This window comes from Lolium rigidum, chromosome 7 (genome assembly GCF_022539505.1).
Source record: "Lolium rigidum isolate FL_2022 chromosome 7, APGP_CSIRO_Lrig_0.1, whole genome shotgun sequence".
In the NCBI taxonomy this organism is placed as follows: domain Eukaryota; kingdom Viridiplantae; phylum Streptophyta; class Magnoliopsida; order Poales; family Poaceae; genus Lolium; species Lolium rigidum.
In genome coordinates, this window is record NC_061514.1 from 60,321,775 (window position 1) to 60,334,249 (window position 12,475).

Sequence of the window (12,475 nt, forward strand, 5' to 3'; positions counted from 1 at the left end):
TATTTTTATTCAAAGTAACAATGAAATGGCAGAGGATATACTATAAGCTTTACGCCTGGTTAAAGATCTGAGTGTTGAGCACCGGCTCAGCATTGACCATGTACAATGTGGGGTGCTTAGATAGATGCTTACAAATATAAATCAGAGTTTTTTTAAGCACCGATGCTTATTTCTTTAGAAGAGGTAAGCATCTTTCATATCTATATAAGCAACATTGCTTAATAATAAACGATTTATTTTTCTAAGTATCTCTCTAGACACCTCGCATTTTACATGTAAAATGCTCCTCAAACAAAATGGGAAACAAATGCTTAACCATCGACCCACCCACGTCCACCGCGCACACCGAAGGCCGCAACTGTTTCTTCTCGATCTTCCGCGGCCCTAACCCCCCCCCCCCCCCAACAACAATGTGGTTGTGCTCTCGAACCACCATTCGCCACCTCTTGAGAGTCATGCACAAATCCCTTCAAGTAAGAGACAAGAGAGTAAGAAGTAAAATCTTCCTTTTGTATCTCCTCCGATACTTAGTTGGACTATTTCCCTTCAGGAATCAATGGGTGGGAGCCTGAAATATCCTCATCTTGTGTTGCAGGGTGACAACTATAGTATCTTTGAAGGGAGTCTAAAAACCAAATGATGCTCTGATGAAATTATATGTAATGCATTATTGGTGTATTATTAACTCCCCCCTTGTGTGCGAATTTAAGTTTACATTACCATTTTGCCCTTTTATGGTTTTGCGTGAATTTTAATGGTTAAGATATTCTTATTATTGGATTAGTAGCACTTTGTGTGTACTTAATAGAGTTTCTGCTACTGGCGCGCATGGCCATGTGCATTCTGCGGTTCATACTTTTTGTATGCATGATTGGGTCCTCGTTTAGCTATGTTGAGTAGTTTTGAGTTGTTCTTATTCATGATTTAGTTTATTTACCGCTTCATTAACTAGGATTGCTTCCTGATTCTAGGTATTAACAAAACGAATGTTCAAATTTTGTGTGCTCTCTATTGATATCTTGAGCTTAATTAGGGTTATGTCTTGATGTTTTAGCTAGTATAATGCATGTAGTTCATAGATTATGCACTCTATGGTCTTGGTTATGTCTATGTTTCATGCCTCTTTAGGGTTATTTCTGTGAAATGGGACTGAACATGAATAATTCTTACGAGTGCTAGAGGTGCTAGTGCCGCATCCAACAATATGAGGTCTGATGATTATGATCTACTGGTACAAACAATAAGTGTTGATCCTTTGTATCATTGACTAGGGTTGCTACTTCTAAGTGCTAGAACTAAGCCTTGGTAGCTTTAAGAACTACTTATTCCTGGTAGCTATTGAAGAACAACTTACTGACATCCTACCTTCTTCTCAAGAGCTTGCTTGCTCTCAAAGATCTCTCTCTCCCTCTCCCTCTCTCTCTCATGATTGTGTTTTCAGTCTAGACTGAGATGTGAGTTTTGATCTATGGGGTTTGGGATCCTAGATATTTATAGAGTAGCCTGAGGCTTGTGCTCTTGACACCTTACTGCCATGTAGTTAGTGACTAAGGTGTTCTACTATTTCATGCCACCTCTCTGTTGGATTCAGGTGTAGGGGTGATGTATTCGGTGGTTAGTTAACTCTCTTTTTGCTCGGTTGTGGGTTTTCCTACTTAGGTGTGTAGTGTTTGATTGCATTTATGTCCTAGGGTTCAGTTTGGAGAGTCATTTCATTTATATTTGTTCTTGGTTATTCCAGGAATTAATTCCTCTAGCTATTAGCTTATTTCCTTATTGTTCTTAGGTTTGTAGAGAATGCATTTACTTATGTTTGTTTAAATAACTTGATGAACAGTTAAATGTTCATTAAGATTTGTTTCATTTGGTTTTTATAGGGATCCAATTTAAATCGATGTTGATGTTCCTTGATTATGTGAGCTTAACTTAGTTACTTTTGGTCTGTTTGAATAATTCCTAGTCAATTTACTACTCTTGGGTTCTACTATTGACTAATGTTGTTGATGAATTCTACTGGTCTCTTTTGTTGGTGATTACTATATCTTTACTTTGTCTAAGTTTAAATTCAACAATTGTTGAAGGCATGTTCCTTTTGTATTGGAGCTATATATTCTATTCTCTGAAGTTTGTATTTGACTTTAATTGCCTAAACCCTCACTAATGTTTCTCGGAATTCTTCCTGGGAACATTTCCCTTTGGATCCTAGACCAAATTGATTCAATTTTTGTCACGCCCCAACTAAACGAAGGGACTAAGTGTGACAGCTCGCCGTATCCTTATGAGATAAATACCTCATAAGCATACAAGGCATAAGTAGTAATCATGAACTTAAGAGCACAAGGAGAACTAGGTTCCATTTATTCCTTAGTAGTAGTACAATATAGCTTACAAGTATAGCACCGAGGCTAGTTAGCAAGCTAGCCACTTCTACTAGAGCATACATTGACAGATGCACGATGCATCCCTGCCATTTATTTGAACAATATTTATGTAAGATCGGAGTAAATCTCCTAATCCCAACACTCCTTCCCTATGTGCTAGACATTACTATGCTTCCGCTCCATCCCCATCAAATTCATGTTGCTCACACTCTGCGCATACCGGAGAAAAGAGATCGGCCGTGAGTATGTTAAACATACTCAGCAAGGAAAAAAAGAAAAAGAAATATTAACAAAGATATAACAGGTAATAAATTCAGATTGATTTAGATGGTGGAAACAAGTCTCCTGTAATCCTACAGGAGTATAAACACATATATGAAATTTAGTCCGTTGGCGCAAACCTAATTATGGTGACCTCTGCAGAGACACGCTAACAACCGCCGTAATCTCCACCAATGGCTATATCCCTCTCCGAGAATCACGACATCGAGTCCCCTACTTGTGTGAGGCAAACCCATCTCACACTAATACCGGCATGACCGCGTATCGTTATTTCAGGTATCGACCGTCTCGGGCTAGATATCCCATACATACCATGATTACGACGGCGATCGCTCTCACGTAAATTATGAACAACATTTATTCACCTCAAACATTCATCCATAATCAGCATCACATCACATGTATAAAAACTAAGCATTTATTCTGATAAAGCATCACAATTAAATATCAATATGATTTATTTTTAGAAGAAGTCTGGTATGCACAGCCTTGCCTTCAAATGATTTCTCCTTGGTTACTTGGCTCCAACCTAAACAGGTTTATATAATCAGTCATTATTTCATGCGTAGTACTAGTAGCAGCAGAGTGATATGAACATGGAACTTGAATAGCTAGCTACTGTTACTAGGCTGGCAACTATCCTTCACATCAATCGACCATGCAAGTCCTGGCATGTAAGCAAGATTATTATTTTCCGAGTACACAAGTACGCATGCACAACACAAGGTACTACTAGATAGCTGGTTCATTATTGCAAGAAATCTAGATGATCTCTACTAGTCTGCGTAGTAGCAACTAATTTTATTCATTGATTCGGCAGTAGCTAGTAGTACTCATTTAACAGCAAGAAGTAGTACTAGTTGCAATTCTTAGTTATTACATAATAGCAAGTAGAATTAGTGCTGTGCCATGGAATGAAATATCAGTAGCAGGGAGTACTAGTAGTAGATTTAGTAGTGAGTGCATGGATCTAGTGTACATATGAAGCACCAGTACCTAATCAATCCATCTTCGTAAGAGCAATACTCTCCATTTCAACCGATTGTATCAAGAACAACTAAAATCCCACCCGAATCCATGGAAAGGACATGCAGATCTAAGAGAGAGAGAGAAGCTACAGCAGCTAGAAAAGCAATCACTGCCAGATACTTGCATGCTCAAGAACAGCAATGAAAAAATAGGGTCAAGCTAGCTGCTGCCATACCTGCCCTCTGCTCGCTCACTTCCCAAATCGCACCAGCTCTTCCGAGAAAACTAGGGCGATTTCTACCGTGGTGTGTTGTGTGAGGCACTGTGCGGGGGACAAAAGCTATTTATAGCTGGGGAAAATAGGGGAGAAATGGACACCTGTCCAGGTTAGCGACGAAGGAAGCGGTGGATTTAATCGCTGGTCAAGTTACCTCTGGTCAGGTTACTGCTAGGATGCTTATCCAGTGGCTCTGCCTCAGATATTTTTGAGTCGAGGGACCATCTACTGATCTAGATATTTTTAGGTTACTTGCCAGTTACTTTATCTTTTCTTTTACTTTATTTTTAGATCAGTATTATGCGAAAATTCAAGCAACAAATAAAGAATCAAATATCTCGCTTCTGGTTATTATCATAGACATAAAAAAAAAATATTTGGATATTACATCCTACCCTCCTTATAAAAATTTCGTCCTCGAAATTTTCTTACCATTATTTGTCGAAGAGGTATGGGTAGTCTTTCTTTAAGTCATCCTCCCTTTCCCAGGTGGCTTCATCCTCGCTGTGATTACTCCATTGCACTTTGACAAATCGTATATTTTTGCGTCTTGTCTCGCGGTCTTTAATATCTAATATACGAACAGGATATTCTTCGTATGACAGATCTTTTTGTAGCTCCGATAGTTCCATCTGCACTTGTTGATGTGGTGGTTTTAGGCATTTCCGGAGTAACGAAACATGAAACACATTATGTACTCCTGCTAGAGATTCTGGTAGTTCTAGCTGGTACGCGACTTCCCCGACTTGTTTAGTAACATGAAAAGGTCCAATATACCTTGGGCTTAATTTCTTTCCTTGTCCAAATCGTTTGACCCCTTTCATTGGAGATACTTTTAAATACACTAGTTCTCCTTCTTCAAAATGAAGGTTCCTTCTTTTGTCGTCCGCATAGCTTTTCTGTCTACTTTGTGCAGTTCGGAGTCGCTCACGTATAAGTTTCACCTTCTCCTCGGTCTCCTGGATTAGATCGGGTCCTAGAACTTTTCTTTCACCAACATCATCCCAGCAAATTGGTGCGCGACACCTCCTTCCATATAAAGCCTCATAAGGAGCCATTTGAATACTTGACTGATAGCTATTATTATATGCGAATTCAGCTAAAGGCATATACTCATCCCATGCTCCTTTAAATTCTAAAACACATGCCCTGAGCATATCTTCTAAAATTTGATTCACCCGCTCTGTTTGTCCATCACTTTGTGGATGATATGCTGTGCTAAAATCCAGTTTAGTTCCTAAAGCTTTGTGCAGACTTTTCCAAAATTTTGAGACAAAACGAGGGTCTCTATCAGACGCGATGCGCAACGGAACACCATGCAGGGATACTATTTCCTTGATGTATAATTTGGCCAATTTCTCTAGAGAAAAGGTAATCTTCACTCGGTATGAAATGTGCAGATTTTGTTAGTCGATCCACTATCACCCATATACTATCATGACCAGATGGTGTCTTTGGTAGTCCCACAATAAAGTCCATACTAATTTCTTCCCACTTCCAAAGAGGTATAGGCAAAGGTTTTAGGAGTCCAGCTGGTCTTTGGTGTTCTGCTTTTACGCGCTGACATGTGTCGCATTCCATTATAAACTTTGCTATTTCTCTCTTCATATTATTCCACCAAAATGTCTTTTTAATATCCTGATACATTTTAGTACTGCCTGGGTGCATGGTGTATAGAGAAGAGTGTGCTTCTTCCAAAATATGCCTTTTTAGTTCTGGATCATTGGGCACACACATTCTATCTCTAAAACGTATAACCCCGCTAGAATCAATATTAAACTCAGATTGTCCTCCTTCACTAATACTTTCCTTTAGTCGTACTAGGTCCTGATCAGCCATTTGCTTTTCCATGATTCGTTTTTCTAGGGTTGATGTGACTTGGAGAGTCGCTAGCATGCCTCTGGGTGCATGTATCTTTAGTCCTATTCTCAACTTTTCTAGCTCTCGCAGCAGATGGGGTTCTTGAGTAGCTAGGATAGACATATTGCAATAGGCTTTTCGACTCAAAGCATCTGCCACAATATTTGCCTTCCCCGGATGGTAATTAATATTAAGGTCATAGTCTTTCAATAATTCTAACCACCTTCTTTGCCTCATATTCAATTCCTTTTGTGTAAAAATATATTTCAAACTCTTGTGATCAGTAAATATTTCACAATGCTCCCCATAAAGGTAATGCCTCCATATTTTTAGTGCAAAAATTACTGCTGCTAGCTCCATGTCGTGAGTTGGATAATTTTGTTCATGCGGTTTCAATTGGCGAGAAGCATATGCAATGACTTTTCCTCTTTGCATAAGGACGCACCCAAGTCCAAACTTTGAAGCATCACAATAAATTGTGAAATCTTCCCCACCAATTGGTAAGGCGAGAACTGGGGCTGAAATTAGGCGGTTCTTTAATTCCTGAAAGCTTTCTTCACATTTATCTGTCCACTCAAATTTAACTCCTTTCTTTGTTAAATGAGTTAAAGGCGTAGCAATCTTAGCAAAGTTCATTATGAATCTGCGGTAATACCCAGCCATTCCAAGAAAACTTCGAATGTCCGTGGCATTAGAGGGTCTCTGCCATTCAGATACGGCTTGCACCTTGGTGGGGTCCACTGATATACCCTCGCCTGAAATTATATGGCCAAGAAAAGGTACTCGGTCCATCCAGAAATCACATTTCTTCAACTTGGCATATAACTGATGTTCTCTTAGCGTTTGCAACACAATCCTGAGATGATTAGAATGATCTTCTTCTGTCTTTGAGTATATAAGGATATCATCAATAAAAACAACTACAAATTGATCCAAATAAGGCTTGAATATCCGATTCATTAAATCCATAAATGCTGCAGGGGCATTAGTCAATCCAAATGGCATAACTAAATACTCGTAATGTCCGTACCGGGTGCGAAATGCGGTCTTAGGAACATCACTTGGATTTATTTTTAGCTGATGATAACCAGATTGCAAGTCAATCTTTGAGAAAACCTTGGATCCTTGTAGTTGGTCGAACAGGTCATCTATCCGCGGAAGAGGATATTTATTCCTAATGGTCACTTTATTTAGCTCCCGATAGTCAACGCACAACCTTAGACTTCCATCCTTCTTTTTCACAAATAAAACCGGAGCACCCCACGGAGAAACACTTGGACGAATAAATCCTTTTTCCTCTAATTCTTTTAATTGCATTTTTAACTCTTTTAGCTCCATGGGCGCCATCCTATAGGGTGCCTTATGGATTGGCTTTGTACCAGGAATCAGTACGATCGCGAACTCAATTTCCCGGTCCGGTGGTAATCCAGGTAAATCTTTTGGAAAGACATCGGGAAATCCATTTACCACTGGAATCTCATCTAACTTTATTTCCTTACTTTCCAACATCGCCATGAATGTTTTGAATAATTTTCTTCTATTGCTATGATATACAATTTCTGTTTGGCCGAACGGTCTAAGTTTAACCGATTTTTCATGGCAATCAATGGTGGCTTTATTCTGGTGTAACCAGTCCATTCCAAGTATTACGTCAAACTCTTGTATTTCTAATACGATAAGATCGGCCATGAATTTCCACCCACCAATCTCAATGGGACATGAGTTGCAAATTAATTTTGCACTTTGGCTCTCTAGGGGTGTCTCAACGTAAATAATTTCTTCTAGCAAGCTGCTAGGAATCTTATGCTCAGTCATGAATCTTGTGGAAATAAATGAATGAGTAGCACCAGAATCAAACAAAATTAAGCCCGTATGAGAATATATCGGAAATTTACCTGTCACCACGTTGTTTGATTCCTCTGCACTCCTCTGAGTTAGATTAAATACTCTAGCTCGGTTCCCTCCTCGAGGCTTCTCCCTATTATTTGGATGAGGTCCTGATGGTTGATTAGAAGCGGTGGCCTTCGCATACTGATTTGATCCATGATTGGTTGTCGGGGAAGGGCCAGTCAAATACAGTTGTTGAGGTGGCTGAGGCAACGCCATAGGCCTTGGTTGAGCGGGAGGCATAGAATTGTGTCTATTTGGACACTCATGCCTAGTGTGGCCTGGTTTCCCGCATGTATAACATTTTCCCCAACGATCAGGACAAATATTTGGTGTATGGTTTCCCTTACATATTGGACATCTCCTTCCCAAACTTCCCCGTGAATTTCCGGCAGTTCGTTCGGGGCGGCCACTTGATCTGAACCTTTCGTTATTCTGTTGATTATTATTGAACTTAAACTTCTTTGATGGGTGGTCCCCATCGGCTCTTTCTTCTTGATATCCTTTTTCCAGAAGTTGTGCTTTACTCACTACATCTCGGAAAGTGCTTATTTCAAAGGCTTCCACGCGCCGTCTAAGCGGTTGACGTAATCCACTTTCAAAGCGTCGCGCCTTAGAGCCATCAGTTTGGACAAACTCAGGAGCAAATCTTGCAAGTCTAGAGAATTCAATTTCATATTCGGTCACAGATTTATTTCCTTGTTTTAGCTCAAGGAATTCTCTTTCCTTCATGCGCTTCACACTTTCCGGGAAATATTTCTTGTAAAAAGCTCCCTTGAATAATTCCCATGATATTTCAGTACCTTTCGGGTAGGACTTTTTGTGTGCATCCCACCATTCAAAAGCACTTGACTGTAGCATATAGACTGCGTATACAACCTTCTCTTTATTGGTACATTCCATAGCGTCAAATGCTTTTTCCATGGCAGTTATCCAGTCTTCAGCTTCAAGTGGATTTGCTGTTCCAGAAAATGATGGTGGCTTAAGCTTTTGAAATTCCGCAAGTCCATTGCGGTGACTATCACTCTTCATGACACGCTCCAGGATATCCATTTGGCGTTCTTGAGTTTCCTGCTGTTTGCCCAGTATGTTGGCAAGCAGATTAGCTAACGCACTCTGGTCTCCCAATTCATGCATCATTAATCTGGCATTGTTATCGCTGGAGTTGCCCGTCTCATGGCTCGTGCCATTGTTGTGATCAGCCATCTATGTCTGAGCAAGAGTAGTCACATCAGAAAGAAGTAGTAATTTCTTGGATAGATTCACACACTGCATGCGTAGTGTACATGTAAGCAACCAGTCTATGGTAGTGTATGGCTAAGCAAATAGTTAGTCTAGCTAGGAGTAGACATTTTAGACCAGGTCATGCATCCATAGACCACATGCATCGACAGGACACATGCATGTATGCCATTTTTTTTTCACAACTTGCTAGTCTGGTCACTAGATGAGAGAGAGAGGCTGATTGATTCGTGTACCCAGCTACGAGCCCAAATTAAGTCTCTAGAATTTGCAAAAGCAAAATGAATCTTTGAACACACATACACATGAATATTCATGAGAGATTTCAAAACTACCAGAACTAGCTACGAGCTGAGTGGAGCCAATGATAACACCATACAAACTAATTCTTGGAAGACTAAAGTTGCAAAAGGAACATAATATAGCCAGTAGTTCCATAGTATTCAGTTCCCAGATTATAAGTTCTTACATCACATGTAAAGCAGATGTAGATATTTTAGGCTCATTCATAACATGTGAAGTATAGAACTACTACAGGTCATTTCCCTTCTCTAGCCCCAAGAAAGATGACAGTGTCATCTCCGCCCTACTTCAACTTTCACTTGCAGCCTTTGCAGCCTAGACGTCTGCACCACCCAAACTCACACTCTGCAAGACTTTATTCTTAACATACTATTTTATAGATGACTGGGTACTAGGATGCTGACAGACCCCTTGTTCAGGAGCTGCCGTTGGAGCTTCCATCGCCACCCCCGCCCCCACGCCGCAGGGCAGCAACAGTGTCCTTCAGGCAGCGAATGCGGCGATAAAACCTGTGAACAAGACGCTCCAGAAAAGCTACTTCTTTTCACTCGGAGCGGAGAGCATCCATCAGCTCAACACACAGGTGCTTAGTCTGCACTAGCTTCTTGCCAGCATCGTCCAGCTGTTGGCGCTGGTACGCCACCACAGGGTAATTGATGTCTCTAATTTGCACCTGACGTTCGGTTGCTAAGGCATAGGTAACCATCAGTGAAGCAGCCTGTTCAGCCTCAGCTATAGTTGCTCCAGCAGCTTCAAAGTACAGGGAAGGAACAGTATCATTTGGTTCCATGTCGACCTGGACGCCTACAATGAATGTCCCCTCCGAAGCAGGCCTCCAAGTGACAACCGGTGCTCCCAGACCGAGCATTGCTGCAAACTGCTCCAGGAAAAGCTTGGCTGGAATCTCAACGTACGACATGCCTGATTTGACAATGCATCTTCAATATTAGTAAAACAAACAAGCATGCATGGCTACACCTTTTTCCTGGATACTACTACCTAGTCTATGATGCAACGAATGCAAACAAGCAAACAAAACAAGCACACATCACACCATAGTGGTTGGGCTAGATCGACCCACCCATAATACCCCGGCTATTCTAATTTGCTATCTACTTTTTATGTGCTCCCTAATGTGTGATTAATTGAATTATTACTATGTTAATTTTTCTGGAACCTTGGCTCTGATACCACTAAAACTGTCACGCCCCAACTAAACGAAGGGACTAAGTGTGACAGCTCGCCGTATCCTTATGAGATAAATACCTCATAAGCATACAAGGCATAAGTAGTAATCATGAACTTAAGAGCACAAGGAGAACTAGGTTCCATTTATTCCTTAGTAGTAGTACAATATAGCTTACAAGTATAGCACCAGGCTAGTTAGCAAGCTAGCCACTTCTACTAGAGCATACATTGACAGATGCACGATGCATCCCTGCCATTTATTTGAACAATATTTATGTAAGATCAGAGTAAATCTCCTAATCCCAACACTCCTTCCCTATGTGCTAGACATTACTATGCTTCCGCTCCATCCCCATCAAATTCATGTTGCTCACACTCTGCGCATACCAGAGAAAAGAGACTGGCCGTGAGTATGTTAAACATACTCAGCAAGGAAAAAAGAAAAAGAAATATTAACAAAGATATAACAGGTAATAAATTCAGATTGATTTAGATGGTGGAAACAAGTCTCCTGTAATCCTACAGGAGTATAAACACATATATGAAATTTAGTCCGTTGGCGCAAACCTAATTATGGTGACCTCTGCAGAGACACGCTAACAACCGCCGTAATCTCCACCAATGGCTATATCCCTCTCCGAGAATCACGACATCGAGTCCCCTACTTGTGTGAGGCAAACCCATCTCACACTAATACCGGCATGACCGCGTATCGTTATTTCAGGTATCGACCGTCTCGGGCTAGATATCCCATACATACCATGATTACGACGGCGATCGCTCTCACGTAAATTATGAACAACATTTATTCACCTCAAACATTCATCCATAATCAGCATCACATCACATGTATAAAAACTAAGCATTTATTCTGATAAAGCATCACAATTAAATATCAATATGATTTATTTTTAGAAGAAGCTGGTATGCACAGCCTTGCCTTCAAATGATTTCTCCTTGGTTACTTGGCTCCAACCTAAACAGGTTTATATAATCAGTCATTATTTCATGCGTAGTACTAGTAGCAGCAGAGTGATATGAACATGGAACTTGAATAGCTAGCTACTGTTACTAGGCTGGCAACTATCCTTCACATCAATCGACCATGCAAGTCCTGGCATGTAAGCAAGATTATTATTTTCCAGAGTACACAGTACGCATGCACAACACAAGGTACTACTAGATAGCTGGTTCATTATTGCAAGAAATCTAGATGATCTCTACTAGTCTGCGTAGTAGCAACTAATTTTATTCATTGATTCGGCAGTAGCTAGTAGTACTCATTTAACAGCAAGAAGTAGTACTAGTTGCAATTCTTAGTTATTACATAATAGCAAGTAGAATTAGTGCTGTGCCATGGAATGAAATATCGAGTAGCAGGGAGTACTAGTAGTAGATTTAGTAGTGAGTGCATGGATCTAGTGTACATATGAAGCACCAGTACCTAATCAATCCATCTTCGTAAGAGCAATACTCTCCATTTCAACCGATTGTATCAAGAACAACTAAAATCCCACCCGAATCCATGGAAAGGACATGCAGATCTAAGAGAGAGAGAGAAGCTACAGCAGCTAGAAAAGCAATCACTGCCAGATACTTGCATGCTCAAGAACAGCAATGAAAAAATAGGGTCAAGCTAGCTGCTGCCATACCTGCCCCCTGCCTGCTCACTTCCCAAATCGCACCAGCTCTTCCGAGAAAACTAGGGCGATTTCTACTGTGGTGTGTTGTGTGAGGCACTGTGCGGGGGACAAAAGCTATTTATAGCTGGGGAAAATAGGGGAGAAATGGACACCTGTCCAGGTTAGCGACGAAGGAAGCGGTGGATTTAATCGCTGGTCAAGTTACCTCTGGTCAGGTTACCGCTAGGATGCTTATCCAGTGGCTCTGCCTCAGATATTTTTGAGTCGAGGGACCATCTACTGATCTAGATATTTTTAGGTTACTTGCCAGTTACTTTATCTTTTCTTTTACTTTATTTTTAGATCAGTATTATGCGAAAATTCAAGCAACAAATAAAGAATCAAATATCTCGCTTCTGGTTATTATCATAGACATAAAAAAAAAATATTTGGATATTACAATT